Source organism: Ambystoma mexicanum, chromosome 1p, assembly GCF_040938575.1.
Source record: "Ambystoma mexicanum isolate Mex_15411 chromosome 1p, UKY_AmexF1_1, whole genome shotgun sequence".
Lineage (NCBI taxonomy): Eukaryota > Metazoa > Chordata > Amphibia > Caudata > Ambystomatidae > Ambystoma > Ambystoma mexicanum.
The window spans coordinates 1026699092-1026717478 of NC_090921.1; the positions used below are offsets into that span (position 1 = coordinate 1026699092).

Genomic DNA, 18387 nt, shown 5'->3' on the forward strand with positions numbered 1-18387 from the left:
TTGGCAAAAGTCCTTCGAGCCGGATTTGAACCAGCGACCTAAGGATGCCTGTTTTACCACTACAGTCCTCCACTCCACCAACTGAGCTTTCGAAGGCTTGGCAAATCATTCTCTAGCAAACTCAATACGAGCTTCCACTTCAACCGTCGACTTGTAAACATCTCTTGCAATTTGTGCAAAATACTACAAATTTGGCTTGTGAGGTTCCCGAATTGAGTAAAAGCACATCAGTTCCCAATTAAAAAAATTACCCCCTCCGCAGTCTCCCGCATGTTAATGACCACCATACTAAGGGGGAAAAGTTGAAAGGCGGCGCCTCACAGGCCATTTCCTCAGAATATTCAGCCGTGTTGGGCCTTGACAATATTTTAATATCTTGGATGGTGTATAGTGTTCTCTCATTTCCCTTGAGAAATCAAGATTGTCAAGGGGATTCTGCTGTTTTGCCAGTTCATAGCAAGAGATGGGGATCCAAAACACCTGACAGGAAACCAATGAAGATTTGTGTTGGACAGAAAAATAACGTGGCCACAGCCTCAAAGCAAAAGGCATCTATTTTCAGTGATGAAATATAATATAATTATAAATTGTCTGTTATTTTACTTTCCAAGTATTTTACTTTCCAAGTATTCAATAAAATGTGCATTTGGCAAAAGTCCTTTGAGCCGGATTTGAACCAGCGACCTAAGGATGCCTGTTTTACCACTACAGTCCTCCGCTCTACCAACTGAGCTATCGAAGGCTTGGCAAATCAACTCTAGCAAACTCAATACGAGCTTCCACTTCAACCGTCGACTTGTGAACATCTCTTGCAATTCGTGCAAAATACTACAAATTTGGCTTGTGAGGTTCCCGAATTGAGTAAAAGCACATCAGTTCCCAATTAAAAAAATGACCCCCTCCGCAGTCTCCCGCATGTTACTGACCACCATACTAAGGGGGAAAAGTTGAAAGGCGGCACCTCACAGGCCATCTCCTCAGAGTATTCAGCCGCGTTGGGCCTTGACAATATTTTAATATGTTGGATGGTGTATAGTGTTCTCTCATTTTCCTTGAGAAATCAAGATTGTCAAGGGGATTATGCTGTTTTGCCAGTTCATAGCAAGAGATGCGGATCAAAGAAACACCTCACAGGAAACCAAAGAAGATTGGTGTTGGACAGAAAAATAATGTGGCCACAGCCTCAAAGCAAAAGGCATCTATTTTCAGTGATGAAATATAATATAATTATAAATTGTCTGTTATGTTATTTTCCAAGTATTTTACTTTCCAAGTATTCAATAAAATGTGCATTTGGCAAAAGTCCTTCGAGCCGGATTTGAACCAGCGACCTAAGGATGCCTGTTTTACCACTACAGTCCTCCCCTCTACCAACTGAGCTATCGAAGGCTTGGCAAACCGCTCTCTAGCAAGCTCAATTCGAGCTTCCACTTCAACCGTCGACATGCAAACATCTCTTGCAATTCGTGCAAAATACTACAAATTTGGCTTGTGAGGTTCCCGAATTGAGTAAAAGCACATCAGTTCCCAATTAAAAAAATGACCCCCTCCGCAGTCTCCCGCATGTTACTGACCACCATACTAAGGGGGAAAAGTTGAAAGGCGGCGCCTCACAGGCCATCTCCTCAGAGTATTCAGCCGTGTTGGGCCTTGACAATATTTTAATATCTTGGATGGTGTATACTGTTCTCTCATTTCCCTTGAGAAATCAAGATTGTCAAGGGGATTCTGCAGTTTTGCCAGTTCATAGCAAGAGATGGGGATCCGAAACACCTCACAGGAAACCAATGAAGATTGGTGTTGGACAGAAACATAACGTGGCCACAGCCTCAAAGCAAAAGGCATCTATTTTCAGTGATGAAATATAATATAATTATAAATTGTCTGTTATTTTATTTTCCAAGTATTTTACTTTCCAAGTATTCAATAAAATTTGCATTTGGCAAAAGTCCTTCAAGCCGGATTTGAACCAGCGACCTAAGGATGCCTGTTTTACCACTACAGTCCTCCGCTCTACCAACTGAGCTTTCGAAGGCTTGGCAAATCATTCTCTAGCAAACTCAATACAAGCTTCCACTTCAACCGTCGACTTGTAAACATCTCTTGCAATTTGTGCAAAATACTACAAATTTGGCTTGTGAGGTTCCCGAATTGAGTAAAAGCACATCAGTTCCCAATTAAAAAAATTACCCCCTCCGCAGTCTCCCGCATGTTAATGACCACCATACTAAGGGGGAAAAGTTGAAAGGCGGCGCCTCACAGGCCATCTCCTCAGAGTATTCAGCCGTGTTGGGCCTTGACAATATTTTAATATCTTGGATGGTGTATAGTGTTCTCTCATTTCCCTTGAGAAATCAAGATTGTCAAGGGGATTCTGCTGTTTTGCCAGTTCATAGCAAGAGATGGGGATCCAAAACACCTGACAGGAAACCAATGAAGATTCGTGTTGGACAGAAAAATAACGTGGCCACAGCCTCAAAGCAAAAGGCATCTATTTTCAGTGATGAAATATAATATAATTATAAATTGTCTGTTCTTTTACTTTCCAAGTATTTTACTTTCCAAGTATTCAATAAAATGTGCATTTGGCAAGAGTCCTTTGAGCTGGATTTGAACCAGCGACCTAAGGATGCCTGTTTTACCACTACAGTCCTCCGCTCTACCAACTGAGCTATCGAAGGCTTGGCAAATCAACTCTAGCAAACTCAATACGAGCTTCCACTTCAACCGTCGACTTGTAAACATCTCTTGCAATTCGTGCAAAATACTTCAAATTTGGCTTGTGAGGTTCCCGAATTGAGTAAAAGCACATCAGTTCCCAATTAAAAAAATGACCCCCGCCGCAGTCTCCCGCATGTTACTGACCACCATACTAAGGGGGAAAAGTTGAAAGGCGGCACCTCACAGGCCATCTCCTCAGAGTATTCAGCCGCGTTGGGCCTTGACAATATTTTAATATCTTGGATGGTGTATAGTGTTCTCTCATTTTCCTTGAGAAATCAAGATTGTCAAGGGGATTATGCTGTTTTGCCAGTTCATAGCAAGAGATGGGGATCAAAGAAACACCTCACAGGAAACCAAAGAAGATTGGTGTTGGACAGAAAAATAATGTGGCCACAGCCTCAAAGCAAAAGGCATCTATTTTCAGTGATGAAATATAATATAATTATAAATTGTCTGTTATGTTATTTTCCAAGTATTTTACTTTCCAAGTATTGAATAAAATTTGCATTTGGCAAAAGTCCTTCGAGCCGGATTTGAACCAGCGACCTAAGGATGCCTGTTTTACCACTACAGTCCTCCCCTCTACCAACTGAGCTATCGAAGGCTTGGCAAACCGTTCTCTAGCAAGCTCAATTCGAGCTTCCACTTCAACCGTCGACATGCAAACATCTCTTGCAATTTGTGCAAAATACTACAAATTTGGCTTGTGAGGTTCCCGAATTGAGTAAAAGCACATCAGTTCCCAATTAAAAAAATGACCCCCTCCGCAGTCTCCCGCATGTTACTGACCACCATACTAAGGGGGAAAAGTTGAAAGGCGGCGCCTCACAGGCCATCTCCTCAGAGTATTCAGCCGTGTTGGGCCTTGACAATATTTTAATATCTTGGATGGTGTATACTGTTCTCTCATTTCCCTTGAGAAATCAAGATTGTCAAGGGGATTCTGCTGTTTTGCCAGTTCATAGCAAGAGATGGGGATCCGAAACACCTCACAGGAAACCAATGAAGATTGGTGTTGGACAGAAACATAACGTGGCCACAGCCTCAAAGCAAAAGGCATCTATTTTCAGTGATGAAATATAATATAATTATAAATTGTCTGTTATTTTATTTTCCAAGTATTTTACTTTCCAAGTATTCAATAAAATGTGCATTTGGCAAAAGTCCTTCGAGCCAGATTTGAACCAGCGACCTAAGGATGCCTGTTTTACCACTACAGTCCTCCGCTCTACCAACTGAGCTATCGAAGGCTTGGCAAATCATTCTCTAGAAAACTCAATACGAGCTTCCACTTCAACGTCGACTTGTAAACATCTCTTGCAATTCGTGCAAAATACTACAAATTTGGCTTGTGAGGTTCCCGAATTGAGTAAAAGCACATCAGTTCCCAATTAAAAAAATTACCCCCTCCGCAGTCTCCCGCATGTTAATGACCACCATACTAAGGGGGAAAAGTTGAAAGGCGGCGCCTCACAGGCCATCTCCTCAGAGTATTCAGCCGTGTTGGGCCTTGACAATATTTTAATATCTTGGATGGTGTATAGTGTTCTCTCATTTCCCTTGAGAAATCAAGATTGTCAAGGGGATTCTGCTGTTTTGCCAGTTCATAGCAAGAGATGGGGATCCAAAACACCTGACAGGACCCAATGAAGATTCGTGTTGGACAGAAAAATAACGTGGCCACAGCCTCAAAGCAAAAGGCATCTATTTTCAGTGATGAAATATAATATAATTATAAATTGTCTGTTATTTTACTTTCCAAGTATTTTACTTTCCAAGTATTCAATAAAATGTGCATTTGGCAAGAGTCCTTCGAGCCGGATTTGAACCAGCGACCTAAGGATGCCTGTTTTACCTCTACAGTCCTCCGCTCTACCAACTGAGCTATCGAAGGCTTGGCAAATCAACTCTAGCAAACCCAATACGAGCTTCCACTTCAACCGTCGACTTGTAAACATCTCTTGCAATTCGTGCAAAATACTACAAATTTGGCTTGTGAGGTTCCCGAAGTGAGTAAAAGCACATCAGTTCCCAATTAAAAAAATGACCCCCTCCGCAGTCTCCCGCATGTTACTGACCACCATACTAAGGGGGAAAAGTTGAAAGGCGGCACCTCACAGGCCATCTCCTCAGAGTATTCAGCTGCGTTGGGCCTTGACAATATTTTAATATCTTGGATGGTGTATAGTGTTCTCTCATTTCCCTTGAGAAATCAAGATTGTCAAGGGGATTCTGCTGTTTTGCCAGTTCATAGCAAGAGATGGGGATCCAAAATACCTGACAGGAAACCAATGAAGATTTGTGTTGGACAGAAAAATAACGTGGCCACAGCCTCAAAGCAAAAGGCATCTATTTTCAGTGATGAAATATAATATAATTATAAATTGTCTGTTATTTTACTTTCCAGGTATTTTACTTTCCAAGTATTCAATAAAATGTGCATTTAGCAAGAGTCCTTCGAGCCGGATTTGAACCAGTGACCTAAGGATGCCTGTTTTACCAATACAGTCCTCCGCTCTACCAACTGAGCTATCGAAGGCTTGGCAAATCAACTCTAGCAAACTCAATACGAGCTTCCACTTCAACCGTCGACTTGTAAACATCTCTTGCAATTCGTGCAAAATACTACAAATTTGGCTTGTGAGGTTCCCGAATTGAGTAAAAGCACATCAGTTCCCAAAAAAAAAATGACCCCCTCCGCAGTCGCCCGCATGTTACTGACCACCATACTAAGGGGGAAAAGTTGAAAGGCGGCACCTCACAGGCCATCTCCTCAGAGTATTCAGCCGCGTTGGGCCTTGACAATATTTTAATATCTTGGATGGTGTATAGTGTTCTCTCATTTCTCTTGAGAAATCAAGATTGTCAAGGGGATTCTGCTGTTTTGCCAGTTCATAGCAAGAGATGGGGATCCAAAACACCTCACAGGAAACCAATGAAGATTCGTGTTGGACAGAAAAATAACGTGGTCACAGCCTCAAAGCAAAAGGCATCTATTTTCAGTGATGAAATATAATATAATTATAAATTGTCTGTTATTTTACTTTCCAAGTATTTTACTTTCCAAGTATTCAATAAAATGTGCATTTGGCAAAAGTCCTTCGAGCCGGATTTGAACCAGCGACCTAAGGATGTCTGTTTTACCACTACAGTCCTCCGCTCTACCAACTGAGCTATCGAAGGCTTGGCAAATCGTTCTCTAGCAAACTCAATACGAGCTTTCACTTCAACCATCGACTTGTAAACATCTCTTGCAATTCGTGCAAAATACTACAAATTTGGCTTGTGAGGTTCCCGAATTGAGTAAAAGCACATCAGTTCACAATTTAAAAAATGACCCCCTCCGCAGTCTCCCGCATGTTACTGACCACCATACAAAGGAGGAAAAGTTGAAAGGCGGCGCCTCACAGGCCATCTCCTCAGAGTATTCATCAGTGTTCGGCCTTGACAATATTTTAATATCTTGGATGGTGTATAGTGTTCTCCCATTTCCCTTGAGAAATCAAGATTGTCAAGGGGATTCTGCTGTTTTGTCAGTTCATAGCAAGAGATGGGGATCCAAAATGCCTCACAGGAAAACAACGAAGATTGGTGTCGGACAGAAAAATAACGTGGCCACAGCCTCAAAGCAAAAGGCATCTATTTTCAGTGATGAAATATAATATAATTATAAATTGTCTGTTATTTTACTTTCCAAGTATTTTACTTTCCAAGTATTCAATAAAATGTGCATTTGGCAAAAGTCCTTCGAGCCGGATTTGAACCAGCGACCTAAGGATGCCTGTTTTACCACTACAGTCCTCCGCTGTACCAACTGAGCTATCGAAGGCTTGGCAAATCAGTCTCTAGCAAGCTCAATACGAGCTTCCACTTCAACCGTCGACATTCAAACATCTCTTGCAATTCGTGCAAAATACTACAAATTTGGCTTGTGAGGTTCCCGAATTGAGTAAAAGCACATCAGTTCCCAATTAAAAAAATGACCCCCTCCGCAGTCTCCCGCATGTTACTGACCACCATACTAAGGGGGAAAAGTTGAAAGGCGGCACCTCACAGGACATCTCCTCAGAGTATTCAGCCGCGTTGGGCCTTGACAATATTTTATAGTGTTCTCTCATTTCCCTTGAGAAATTAAGATTGTCAAGGGGATTCTGCTGTTTTGTCAGTTCATAGCAAGAGATGGGGATCCAAAACACGTCACAGGAAACCAACGAAGATTGGTGTCGGACAGAAAAATAACGTGGCCACAGCCTCAAAGCAAAAGGCATCTATTTTCAGTGATGAAATATAATATAATTATAAATTGTCTGTTATTTTACTTTCCAAGTATTTTACTTTCCAAGTATTCAATAAATTTGCATTTGGCAAAAGTCCTTCGAGCCGGATTTGAACCAGCGACCTAAGGATGCCTGTTTTACCACTACAGTCCTCCGCTCTACCAACTGAGCTATCGAAGGCTTGGCAAATCATTCTCTAGCAAACTCAATACGAGCTTCCACTTCAACGTCGACTTGTAAACATCTCTTGCAATTCGTGCAAAATACTACAAATTTGGCTTGTGAGGTTCCCGAATTGAGTAAAAGCACATCAGTTCCCAATTAAAAAAATGACCCCCTCCGCAGTCTCCCGCATGTTAATGACCACCATACTAAGGGGGAAAAGTTGAAAGGCGGCGCCTCACAGGCCATCTCCTCAGAGTATTCAGCCGTGTTGGGCCTTGACAATATTTTAATATCTTGGATGGTGTATAGTGTTCTCTCATTTCCCTTGAGAAATCAAGATTGTCAAGGGGATTCTGCTGTGTTGCCAGTTCATAGCAAGAGATGGGGATCCAAAACACCTGACAGGAAACCAATGAAGATTCGTGTTGGACAGAAAAATAACGTGGCCACAGCCTCAAAGCAAAAGGCATCTATTTTCAGTGATGAAATATAATATAATTATAAATTGTCTGTTATTTTACTTTCCAAGTATTTTACTTTCCAAGTATTCAATAAAATTTGCATTTGGCAAAAGTCCTTCGAGCCGGATTTGAACCAGCGACCTAAGGATGCCTGTTTTACCACTACAGTCCTCCGCTCTACCAACTGAGCTATCGAAGGCTTGGCAAATCATTCTCTAGCAAACTCAATACGAGCTTCCACTTCAACCGTCGACTTGTAAACATCTCTTGCAATTCGTGCAAAATACTACAAATTTGGCTTGTGAGGTTCCCGAAGTGAGTAAAAGCACATCAGTTCCCAATTAAAAAAATGACCCCCTCCGCAGTCTCCCGCATGTTATTGACCACCATACTAAGGGGGAAAAGTTGAAAGGCGGCACCTCACAGGCCATCTCCTCAGAGTATTCAGCTGCGTTGGGCCTTGACAATATTTTAATATCTTGGATGGTGTATAGTGTTCTCTCATTTCCCTTGAGAAATCAAGATTGTCAAGGGGATTCTGCTGTTTTGCCAGTTCATAGCAAGAGATGGGGATCCAAAATACCTGACAGGAAACCAATGAAGATTTGTGTTGGACAGAAAAATAACGTGGCCACAGCCTCAAAGCAAAAGGCATCTATTTTCAGTGATGAAATATAATATAATTATAAATTGTCTGTTATTTTACTTTCCAAGTATTTTACTTTCCAAGTATTCAATAAAATGTGCATTTAGCAAGAGTCCTTCGAGCCGGATTTGAACCAGTGACCTAATGATGCCTGTTTTACCACTACAGTCCTCCGCTCTACCAACTGAGCTATCGAAGGATTGGCAAATCAACTCTAGCAAACTCAATACGAGCTTCCACTTCAACCGTCGACTTGTAAACATCTCTTGCAATTCGTGCAAAATACTACAAATTTGGCTTGTGAGGTTCCCGAATTGAGTAAAAGCACATCAGTTCACAATTTAAAAAATGACCCCCTCCGCAGTCTCCCGCATGTTACTGACCACCATACAAAGGAGGAAAAGTTGAAAGGCGGCGCCTCACAGGCCATCTCCTCAGAGTATTCATCAGTGTTCGGCCTTGACAATATTTTAATATCTTGGATGGTGTATAGTGTTCTCCCATTTCCCTTGAGAAATCAAGATTGTCAAGGGGATTCTGCTGTTTTGTCAGTTCATAGCAAGAGATGGGGGTCCAAAAAACCTCACAGGAAAACAACGAAGATTGGTGTCGGACAGAAAAATAACGTGGCCACAGCCTCAAAGCAAAAGGCATCTATTTTCAGTGATGAAATATAATATAATTATAAATTGTCTGTTATTTTACTTTCCAAGTATTTTACTTTCCAAGTATTCAATAAAATGTGCATTTGGCAAAAGTCCTTCGAGCCGGATTTGAACCAGCGACCTAAGGATGCCTGTTTTACCACTACAGTCCTCCGCTGTACCAACTGAGCTATCAAAGGCTTGGCAAATCAGTCTCTAGCAAGCTCAATACGAGCTTCCACTTCAACCGTCGACATTCAAACATCTCTTGCACTTCGTGCAAAATACTACAAATTTGGCTTGTGAGGTTCCCGAATTGAGTAAAAGCACATCAGTTCCCAATTAAAAAAATGACCCCCTCCGCAGTCTCCCGCATGTTACTGACCACCATACTAAGGGGGAAAAGTTGAAAGGCGGCACCTCACAGGCCATCTCCTCAGAGTATTCAGCCGCGTTGGGCCTTGACAATATTTTAATATCTTGGATGGTGTATAGTGTTCTCTCATTTCCCTTGAGAAATCAAGATTGTCAAGGGGATTCTGCTGTTTTGCCAGTTCATAGCAAGAGATGGGGATCCAAAACACCTCACAGGAAACCAATGAAGATTCGTGTTGGACAGAAAAATAACATGGTCACAGCCTCAAAGCAAAAGGCATCTATTTTCAGTGATGAAATATAATATAATTATAAATTGTCTGTTATTTTACTTTCCAAGTATTTTACTTTCCAAGTATTCAATAAAATGTGCATTTGGCAAAAGTCCTTCTAGCCGGATTTGGACCAGCGACCTAAGGATGCCTGTTTTACCACTACAGTCCTCCGCTGTACCAACTGAGCTATGGAAGGCTTGGCAAATCAGTCTCTAGCAAGCTCAATACGAGCTTCCACTTCAACCGTCGACATTCAAACATCTCTTGCAATTCGTGCAAAATACTACAAATTTGGCTTGTGAGGTTCCCGAATTGAGTAAAAGCACATCAGTTCACAATTAAAAGAATGACCCCCTCCGCAGTCTCCCGCATGTTACTGACCACCATACTAAGGAGGAAAAGTTGAAAGGCGGCGCCTCACAGGCCATCTCCTCAGAGTATTCATCAGTGTTCGGCCTTGACAATATTTTAATATCTTGGATGGTGTCTAGTGTTCTCCCATTTCCCTTGAGAAATCAAGATTGTCAAGGGGATTCTGCTGTTTTGCCAGTTCATAGCAAGAGATGGGGATCCAAAACACCTGACAGGAAACCAATGAAGATTCGTGTTGGACAGAAAAATAACGTTGCCACAGCCTCAAAGCAAAAGGCATCTATTTTCAGTGATGAAATATAATATAATTATAAATTGTCTGTTATTTTACTTTCCAAGTATTTTACTTTCCAAGTATTCAATAAAATGTGCATTTGGCAAGAGTCCTGCGAGCCAGATTTGAACCAGCGACCTAAGGATGCCTGTTTTACCACTACAGTCCTCCGCTCTACCAACTGAGCTTTCGAAGGCTTGGCAAATCATTCTCTAGCAAACTCAATACGAGCTTCCACTTCAACCGTCGACTTGTAAACATCTCTTGCAATTTGTGCAAAATACTACAAATTTGGCTTGTGAGGTTCCCGAATTGAGTAAAAGCACATCAGTTCCCAATTAAAAAAATTACCCCCTCCGCAGTCTCCCGCATGTTAATGACCACCATACTAAGGGGGAAAAGTTGAAAGGCGGCGCCTCACAGGCCATCTCCTCAGAGTAATCAGCCGTGTTGGGCCTTGACAATATTTTAATATCTTGGATGGTGTATAGTGTTCTCTCATTTCCCTTGAGAAATCAAGATTGTCAAGGGGATTCTGCTGTTTTGCCAGTTCATAGCAAGAGATGGGGATCCAAAACACCTGACAGGAAACCAATGAAGATTTGTTTTGGACAGAAAAATAACGTGGCCACAGCCTCAAAGCAAAAGGCATCTATTTTCAGTGATGAAATATAATATAATTATAAATTGTCTGTTCTTTTACTTTCCAAGTATTTTACTTTCCAAGTATTCAATAAAATGTGCATTTGGCAAAAGTCCTTTGAGCCGGATTTGAACCAGCAACCTAAGGATGCCTGTTTTACCACTACAGTCCTCCGCTCTACCAACTGAGCTATCAAAGGCTTGGCAAATCAACTCTAGCAAACTCAATACGAGCTTCCACTTCAACCGTCGACTTGTAAACATCTCTTGCAATTCGTGCAAAATACTACAAATTTGGCTTGTGAGGTTCCCGAATTGAGTAAAAGCACATCAGTTCCCAATTAAAAAAATGACCCCCTCCGCAGTCTCCCGCATGTTACTGACCACCATACTAAGGGGGAAAAGTTGAAAGGCGGCACCTCACAGGCCATCTCCTCAGAGTATTCAGCCGCGTTGGGCCTTGACAATATTTTATAGTGTTCTCTCATTTCCCTTGAGAAATCAAGATTGTCAAGGGGATTCTGCTGTTTTGCCAGTTCATAGCAAGAGATGGGGATCCAAAACACCTGACATGAAACCAATGAAGATTCGTGTTGGACAGAAAAATAACGTGGCCACAGCCTCAAAGCAAAAGGCATCTATTTTCAGTGATGAAATATAATATAATTATAAATTGTCTGTTATTTTACTTTCCAAGTATTCAATAAAATGTGCATTTGGCAAGAGTCCTTCGAGCTGGATTTGAACCAGCGACCTAAGGATGCCTGTTTTACCACTACAGTCCTCCGCTCTACCAACTGAGCTATCGAAGGCTTGGCAAATCATTCTCTAGCAAACTCAATACGAGCTTCCACTTCAACCGTCGACTTGTAAACATCTCTTGCAATTCGTGCAAAATACTTCAAATTTGGCTTGTGAGGTTCCCGAATTGAGCAAAAGCACATCAGTTCCCAATTAAAAAAATGACCCCCGCCGCAGTCTCCCGCATGTTACTGACCACCATACTAAGGGGGAAAAGTTGAAAGGCGGCACCTCACAGGCCATCTCCTCAGAGTATTCAGCCGCGTTGGGCCTTGACAATATTTTAATATCTTGGATGGTGTATAGTGTTCTCTCATTTTCCTTGAGAAATCAAGATTGTCAAGGGGATTATGCTGTTTTGCCAGTTCATAGCAAGAGATGGGGATCAAAGAAACACCTCACAGGAAACCAAAGAAGATTGGTGTTGGACAGAAAAATAATGTGGCCACAGCCTCAAAGCAAAAGGCATCTATTTTCAGTGATGAAATATAATATAATTATAAATTGTCTGTTATGTTATTTTCCAAGTATTTTACTTTCCAAGTATTGAATAAAATTTGCATTTGGCAAAAGTACTTCGAGCCGGATTTGAACCAGCGACCTAAGGATGCCTGTTTTACCACTACAGTCCTCCCCTCTACCAACTGAGCTATCGAAGACTTGGCAAACCGTTCTCTAGCAAGCTCAATTCGAGCTTCCACTTCAACCGTCGACATGCAAACATCTCTTGCAATTCGTGCAAAATACTTCAAATTTGGCTTGTGAGGTTCCCGAATTGAGTAAAAGCACATCAGTTCCCAATTAAAAAAATGACCCCCTCCGCAGTCTCCCGCATGTTACTGACCACCATCCTAAGGGGGAAAAGTTGAAAGGCGGCGCCTCACAGGCCATCTCCTCAGAGTATTCAGCCGTGTTGGGCCTTGACAATATTTTAATATCTTGGATGGTGTATACTGTTCTCTCATTTCCCTTGAGAAATCAAGATTGTCAAGGGGATTCTGCTGTTTTGCCAGTTCATAGCAAGAGATGGGGATCCGAAACACCTCACAGGAAACCAATGAAGATTGGTGTTGGACAGAAACATAACGTGGCCACAGCCTCAAAGCAAAAGGCATCTATTTTCAGTGATGAAATATAATATAATTATAAATTGTCTGTTATTTTATTTTCCAAGTATTTTACTTTCCAAGTATTCAATAAAATGTGCATTTGGCAAAAGTCCTTCGAGCCAGATTTGAACCAGCGACCTAAGGATGCCTGTTTTACCACTACAGTCCTCCGCTCTACCAACTGAGCTATCAAAGGCTTGGCAAATCATTCTCTAGCAAACTCAATAAGAGCTTCCACTTCAACCGTCGACTTGTAAACATATCTTGCAATTTATGCAAAATACTACAAATTTGGCTTGTGAGGTTCCCGAATTGAGTAAAAGCACATCAGTTCCCAATTAAAAAAATGACCCCCTCCGCAGTCTCCCGCATGTTAATGACCACCATACAAAGGAGGAAAAGTTGAAAGGCGGCGCCTCACAGGCCTTCTCCTCAGAGTATTCATCAGTGTTCGGCCTTGACAAAATTTTAATATCTTGGATGGTGTATAGTGTTCTCCCATTTCCCTTGAGAAATCAAGATTGTCAAGGGGATTCTGCTGTTTTGCCAGTTCATAGCAAGAGATGGGGATCCGAAACACCTCACAGGAAACCAATGAAGATTGGTGTTGGACAGAAACATAACGTGGCCACAGCCTCAAAGCAAAAGGCATCTATTTTCAGTGATGAAATATAATATAATTATAAATTGTCTGTTATTTTATTTTCCAAGTATTTTACTTTCCAAGTATTCAATAAAATGTGCATTTGGCAAAAGTCCTTCGAGCCGGATTTGAACCAGCGACCTAAGGATGCCTGTTTTACCACTACAGTCCTCCGCTGTACCAACTGAGCTATCGAAGGCTTGGCAAATCAGTCTCTAGCAAGCTCAATACGAGCTTCCACTTCAACCGTCGACTTGTAAACATCTCTTGCAATTCGTGCAAAATACTACAAATTTGGCTTGTGAGGTTCCCGAATTGAGTAAAAGCACATCAGTTCCCAATTAAAAAAATGACCCCCTCCGCAGTCTCCCGCATGTTACTGACCACCATACTAAGGGGGAAAAGTTGAAAGGCGGCACCTCACAGGACATCTCCTCAGAGTATTCAGCCGCGTTGGGCCTTGACAATATTTTATAGTGTTCTCTCATTTCCCTTGAGAAATTAAGATTGTCAAGGGGATTCTGCTGTTTTGTCAGTTCATAGCAAGAGATGGGGATCCAAAACACGTCACAGGAAACCAACGAAGATTGGTGTCGGACAGAAAAATAACGTGGCCACAGCCTCAAAGCAAAAGGCATCTATTTTCAGTGATGAAATATAATATAATTATAAATTGTCTGTTATTTTACTTTCCAAGTATTTTACTTTCCAAGTATTCAATAAAATTTGCATTTGGCAAAAGTCCTTCGAGCCGGATTTGAACCAGCGACCTAAGGATGCCTGTTTTACCACTACAGTCCTCCGCTCTACCAACTGAGCTATCGAAGGCTTGGCAAATCGTTCTCTAGCAAACTCAATACGAGCTTCCACTTCAACGTCGACTTGTAAACATCTCTTGCAATTCGTGCAAAATACTACAAATTTGGCTTGTGAGGTTCCCGAATTGAGTAAAAGCACATCAGTTCCCAATTAAAAAAATGACCCCCTCCGCAGTCTCCCGCATGTTAATGACCACCATACTAAGGGGGAAAAGTTGAAAGGCGGCGCCTCACAGGCCATCTCCTCAGAGTATTCAGCCGTGTTGGGCCTTGACAATATTTTAATATCTTGGATGGTGTATAGTGTTCTCTCATTTCCCTTGAGAAATCAAGATTGTCAAGGGGATTCTGCTGTTTTGCCAGTTCATAGCAAAAGATGGGGATCCAAAACACCTGACAGGAAACCAATGAAGATTCGTGTTGGACAGAAAAATAACGTGGCCACAGCCTCAAAGCAAAAGGCATCTATTTTCAGTGATGAAATATAATATAATTATAAATTGTCTGTTATTTTACTTTCCAAGTATTTTACTTTCCAAGTATTCAATAAAATGTGCATTTGGCAAGAGTCCTTCGAGCCGGATTTGAACCAGCGACCTAAGGATGCCTGTTTTACCACTACAGTCCTCCGCTGTACCAACTGAGCTATCGAAGTCTTGGCAGATCAACTCTAGCAAACTCAATACGAGCTTCCACTTCAACCGTCGACTTGTAAACATCTCTTGCAATTCGTGCAAAATACTACAAATTTGGCTTGTGAGGTTCCCGAAGTGAGTAAAAGCACATCAGTTCCCAATTAAAAAAATGACCCCCTCCGCAGTCTCCCGCATGTTACTGACCACCATACTAAGGGGGAAAAGTTGAAAGGCGGCACCTCACAGGCCATCTCCTCAGAGTATTCAGCCGCGTTGGGCCTTGACAATATTTTAATATCTTGGATGGTGTATAGTGTTCTCTCATTTCTCTTGAGAAATCAAGATTGTCAAGGGGATTCTGCTGTTTTGCCAGTTCATAGCAAGAGATGGGGATCCAAAACACCTCACAGGAAACCAATGAAGATTCGTGTTGGACAGAAAAATAACGTGGTCACAGCCTCAAAGCAAAAGGCATCTATTTTCAGTGATGAAATATAATATAATTATAAATTGTCTGTTATTTTACTTTCCAAGTATTTTACTTTCCAAGTATTCAATAAAATGTGCATTTGGCAAAAGTCCTTCGAGCCGAATTTGAACCAGCGACCTAAGGATGCCTGTTTTACCACTACAGTCCTCCGCTCTACCAACTGAGCTATCGAAGGCTTGGCAAATCGTTCTCTAGCAAACTCAATACGAGCTTTCACTTCAACCATCGACTTGTAAACATCTCTTGCAATTCGTGCAAAATACTACAAATTTGGCTTGTGAGGTTCCCGAATTGAGTAAAAGCACATCAGTTCACAATTTAAAAAATGACCCCCTCCGCAGTCTCCCGCATGTTACTGACCACCATACAAAGGAGGAAAAGTTGAAAGGCGGCGCCTCACAGGCCATCTCCTCAGAGTATTCATCAGTGTTCGGCCTTGACAATATTTTAATATCTTGGATGGTGTATAGTGTTCTCCCATTTCCCTTGAGAAATCAAGATTGTCAAGGGGATTCTGCTGTTTTGCCAGTTCATAGCAAGAGATGGGGATCCAAAACACCTCACAGGAAACCAATGAAGATTCGTGTTGGACAGAAAAATAACATGGTCACAGCCTCAAAGCAAAAGGCATCTATTTTCAGTGATGAAATATAATATAATTATAAATTGTCTGTTATTTTACTTTCCAAGTATTTTACTTTCCAAGTATTCAATAAAATGTGCATTTGGCAAAAGTCCTTCTAGCCGGATTTGGACCAGCGACCTAAGGATGCCTGTTTTACCACTACAGTCCTCCGCTGTACCAACTGAGCTATCGAAGGCTTGGCAAATCAGTCTCTAGCAAGCTCAATACGAGCTTCCACTTCAACCGTCGACATTCAAACATCTCTTGCAATTCGTGCAAAATACTACAAATTTGGCTTGTGAGGTTCCCGAATTGAGTAAAAGCACATCAGTTCCCAATTAAAAAAATTACCCCCTCCGCAGTCTCCCGCATGTTAATGACCACCATACTAAGGGGGAAAAGTTGAAATGCGGCGCCTCACAGGCCATTTCCTCAGAGTATTCAGCCGTGTTGGGCCTTGACAATATTTTAATATCTTGGATGGTGTATAGTGTTCTCTCATTTCCCTTGAGAAATCAAGATTGTCAAGGGGATTCTGCTGTTTTGCCAGTTCATAGCAAGAGATGGGGATCCAAAACACCTGACAGGAAACCAATGAAGATTCGTGTTGGACAGAAAAATAACGTGGCCACAGCCTCAAAGCAAAAGGCATCTATTTTCAGTGATGAAATATAATATAATTATAAATTGTCTGTTATTTTACTTTCCAAGTATTTTACTTTCCAAGTATTCAATAAAATGTGCATTTGGCAAAAGTCCTTTGAGTCGGATTTGAACCAGCGACCTAAGGATGCCTGTTTTACCACTACAGTCCTCCGCTCTACCAACTGAGCTATCAAAGGTTTGGCAAATCAACTCTAGCAAACTCAATACGAGCTTCCACTTCAACCGTCGACTTGTAAACATCTCTTGCAATTCGTGCAAAATACTACAAATTTGGCTTGTGAGGTTCCCGAATTGAGTAAAAGCACATCAGTTCCCAATTAAAAAAATGACCCCCTCCGCAGTCTCCCGCATGTTACTGACCACCATACTAAGGGGGAAAAGTTGAAAGGCGGCTCCTCACAGGCCATCTCCTCAGAGTATTCAGCCGCGTTGGGCCTTGACAATATTTTATAGTGTTCTCTCATTTCCCTTGAGAAATCAAGATTGTCAAGGGGATTCTGCTGTTTTGTCAGTTCATAGCAAGAGATGGGGATCCAAAACACGTCACAGGAAACCAACGAAGATTGGTGTCGGACAGAAAAATAACGTGGCCACAGCCTCAAAGCAAAAGGCATCTATTTTCAGTGATGAAATATAATATAATTATAAATTGTCTGTTATTTTACTTTCCAAGTATTTTACTTTCCAAGTATTCAATAAAATTTGCATTTGGCAAAAGTCCTTCGAGCCGGATTTGAACCAGCGACCTAAGGATGCCTGTTTTACCACTACAGTCCTCCGCTCTACCAACTGAGCTATCGAAGGCTTGGCAAATCATTCTCTAGCAAACTCAATACGAGCTTCCACTTCAACCGTCGACTTGTAAACATCTCTTGCAATTCGTGCAAAATACTACAAATTTGGCTTGTGAGGTTCCCGAATTGAGTAAAAGCACATCAGTTCCCAATTAAAAAAATGACCCCCTCCGCAGTCTCCCGCATGTTAATGACCACCATACTAAGGGGGAAAAGTTGAAAGGCGGCGCCTCACAGGCCATCTCCTCAGAGTATTCAGCCGTGTTGGGCCTTGACAATATTTTAATATCTTGGATGGTGTATAGTGTTCTCTCATTTCCCTTGAGAAATCAAGATTGTCAAGGGGATTCTGCTGTTTTGCCAGTTCATAGCAAGAGATGGGGATCCAAAACACCTGACAGGAAACCAATGAAGATTCGTGTTGGACAGAAAAATAACGTGGCCACAGCCTCAAAGCAAAAGGCATCTATTTTCAGTGATGAAATATAATATAATTATAAATTGTCTGTTATTTTACTTTCCAAGTATTTTACTTTCCAAGTATTCAATAAAATGTGCATTTGGCAAGAGTCCTTCGAGCCAGATTTGAGCCAGCGACCTAAGGATGCCTGTTTTACCACTACAGTCCTCCGCTCTACCAACTGAGCTATCGAAGGCTTGGCAAATCAACTCTAGCAAACTCAATACGAGCTTCCACTTCAACCGTCGACTTGTAAACATCTCTTGCAATTCGTGCAAAATACTTCAAATTTGGCTTGTGAGGTTCCCGAATTGAGTAAAAGCACATCAGTTCCCAATTAAAAAAATGACCCCCGCCGCAGTCTCCCGCATGTTACTGACCACCATACTAAGGGGGAAAAGTTGAAAGGCGGCACCTCACAGGCCATCTCCTCAGAGTATTCAGCCGCGTTGGGCCTTGACAATATTTTAATATCTTGGATGGTGTATAGT

General features: G+C 41.6%; 8 non-coding genes across 8 annotated transcripts; all 8 read right to left on the reverse strand.

Moving 5' to 3' along the window:
• Positions 1-4532: 4532 nt before the first annotated feature.
• On the reverse strand, positions 4533-4618 carry TRNAY-GUA (transfer RNA tyrosine (anticodon GUA)). The gene is given in 2 exon segments: positions 4533-4568; positions 4582-4618. It is a non-coding gene; the product is annotated as a tRNA-Tyr (tRNA).
• Positions 4619-5821: 1203 nt separating this feature from the next.
• TRNAY-GUA (transfer RNA tyrosine (anticodon GUA)) lies at positions 5822-5907 on the reverse strand. Its single transcript is given in 2 exon segments — positions 5822-5857; positions 5871-5907. It is a non-coding gene; the product is annotated as a tRNA-Tyr (tRNA).
• A 1188-nt stretch (positions 5908-7095) lies between these two features.
• TRNAY-GUA (transfer RNA tyrosine (anticodon GUA)) lies at positions 7096-7181 on the reverse strand. Its single transcript is given in 2 exon segments — positions 7096-7131; positions 7145-7181. It is a non-coding gene; the product is annotated as a tRNA-Tyr (tRNA).
• A 559-nt stretch (positions 7182-7740) lies between these two features.
• On the reverse strand, positions 7741-7826 carry TRNAY-GUA (transfer RNA tyrosine (anticodon GUA)). Its single transcript is given in 2 exon segments — positions 7741-7776; positions 7790-7826. It is a non-coding gene; the product is annotated as a tRNA-Tyr (tRNA).
• Positions 7827-10969: 3143 nt separating this feature from the next.
• Positions 10970-11055, reverse strand: TRNAY-GUA (transfer RNA tyrosine (anticodon GUA)). Its single transcript is given in 2 exon segments — positions 10970-11005; positions 11019-11055. It is a non-coding gene; the product is annotated as a tRNA-Tyr (tRNA).
• Positions 11056-11581: 526 nt separating this feature from the next.
• TRNAY-GUA (transfer RNA tyrosine (anticodon GUA)) lies at positions 11582-11667 on the reverse strand. Its single transcript is given in 2 exon segments — positions 11582-11617; positions 11631-11667. It is a non-coding gene; the product is annotated as a tRNA-Tyr (tRNA).
• A 2483-nt stretch (positions 11668-14150) lies between these two features.
• TRNAY-GUA (transfer RNA tyrosine (anticodon GUA)) lies at positions 14151-14236 on the reverse strand. Its single transcript is given in 2 exon segments — positions 14151-14186; positions 14200-14236. It is a non-coding gene; the product is annotated as a tRNA-Tyr (tRNA).
• Positions 14237-17360: 3124 nt separating this feature from the next.
• On the reverse strand, positions 17361-17446 carry TRNAY-GUA (transfer RNA tyrosine (anticodon GUA)). The gene is given in 2 exon segments: positions 17361-17396; positions 17410-17446. It is a non-coding gene; the product is annotated as a tRNA-Tyr (tRNA).
• Between the last annotated feature and the right edge of the window lie 941 nt (positions 17447-18387).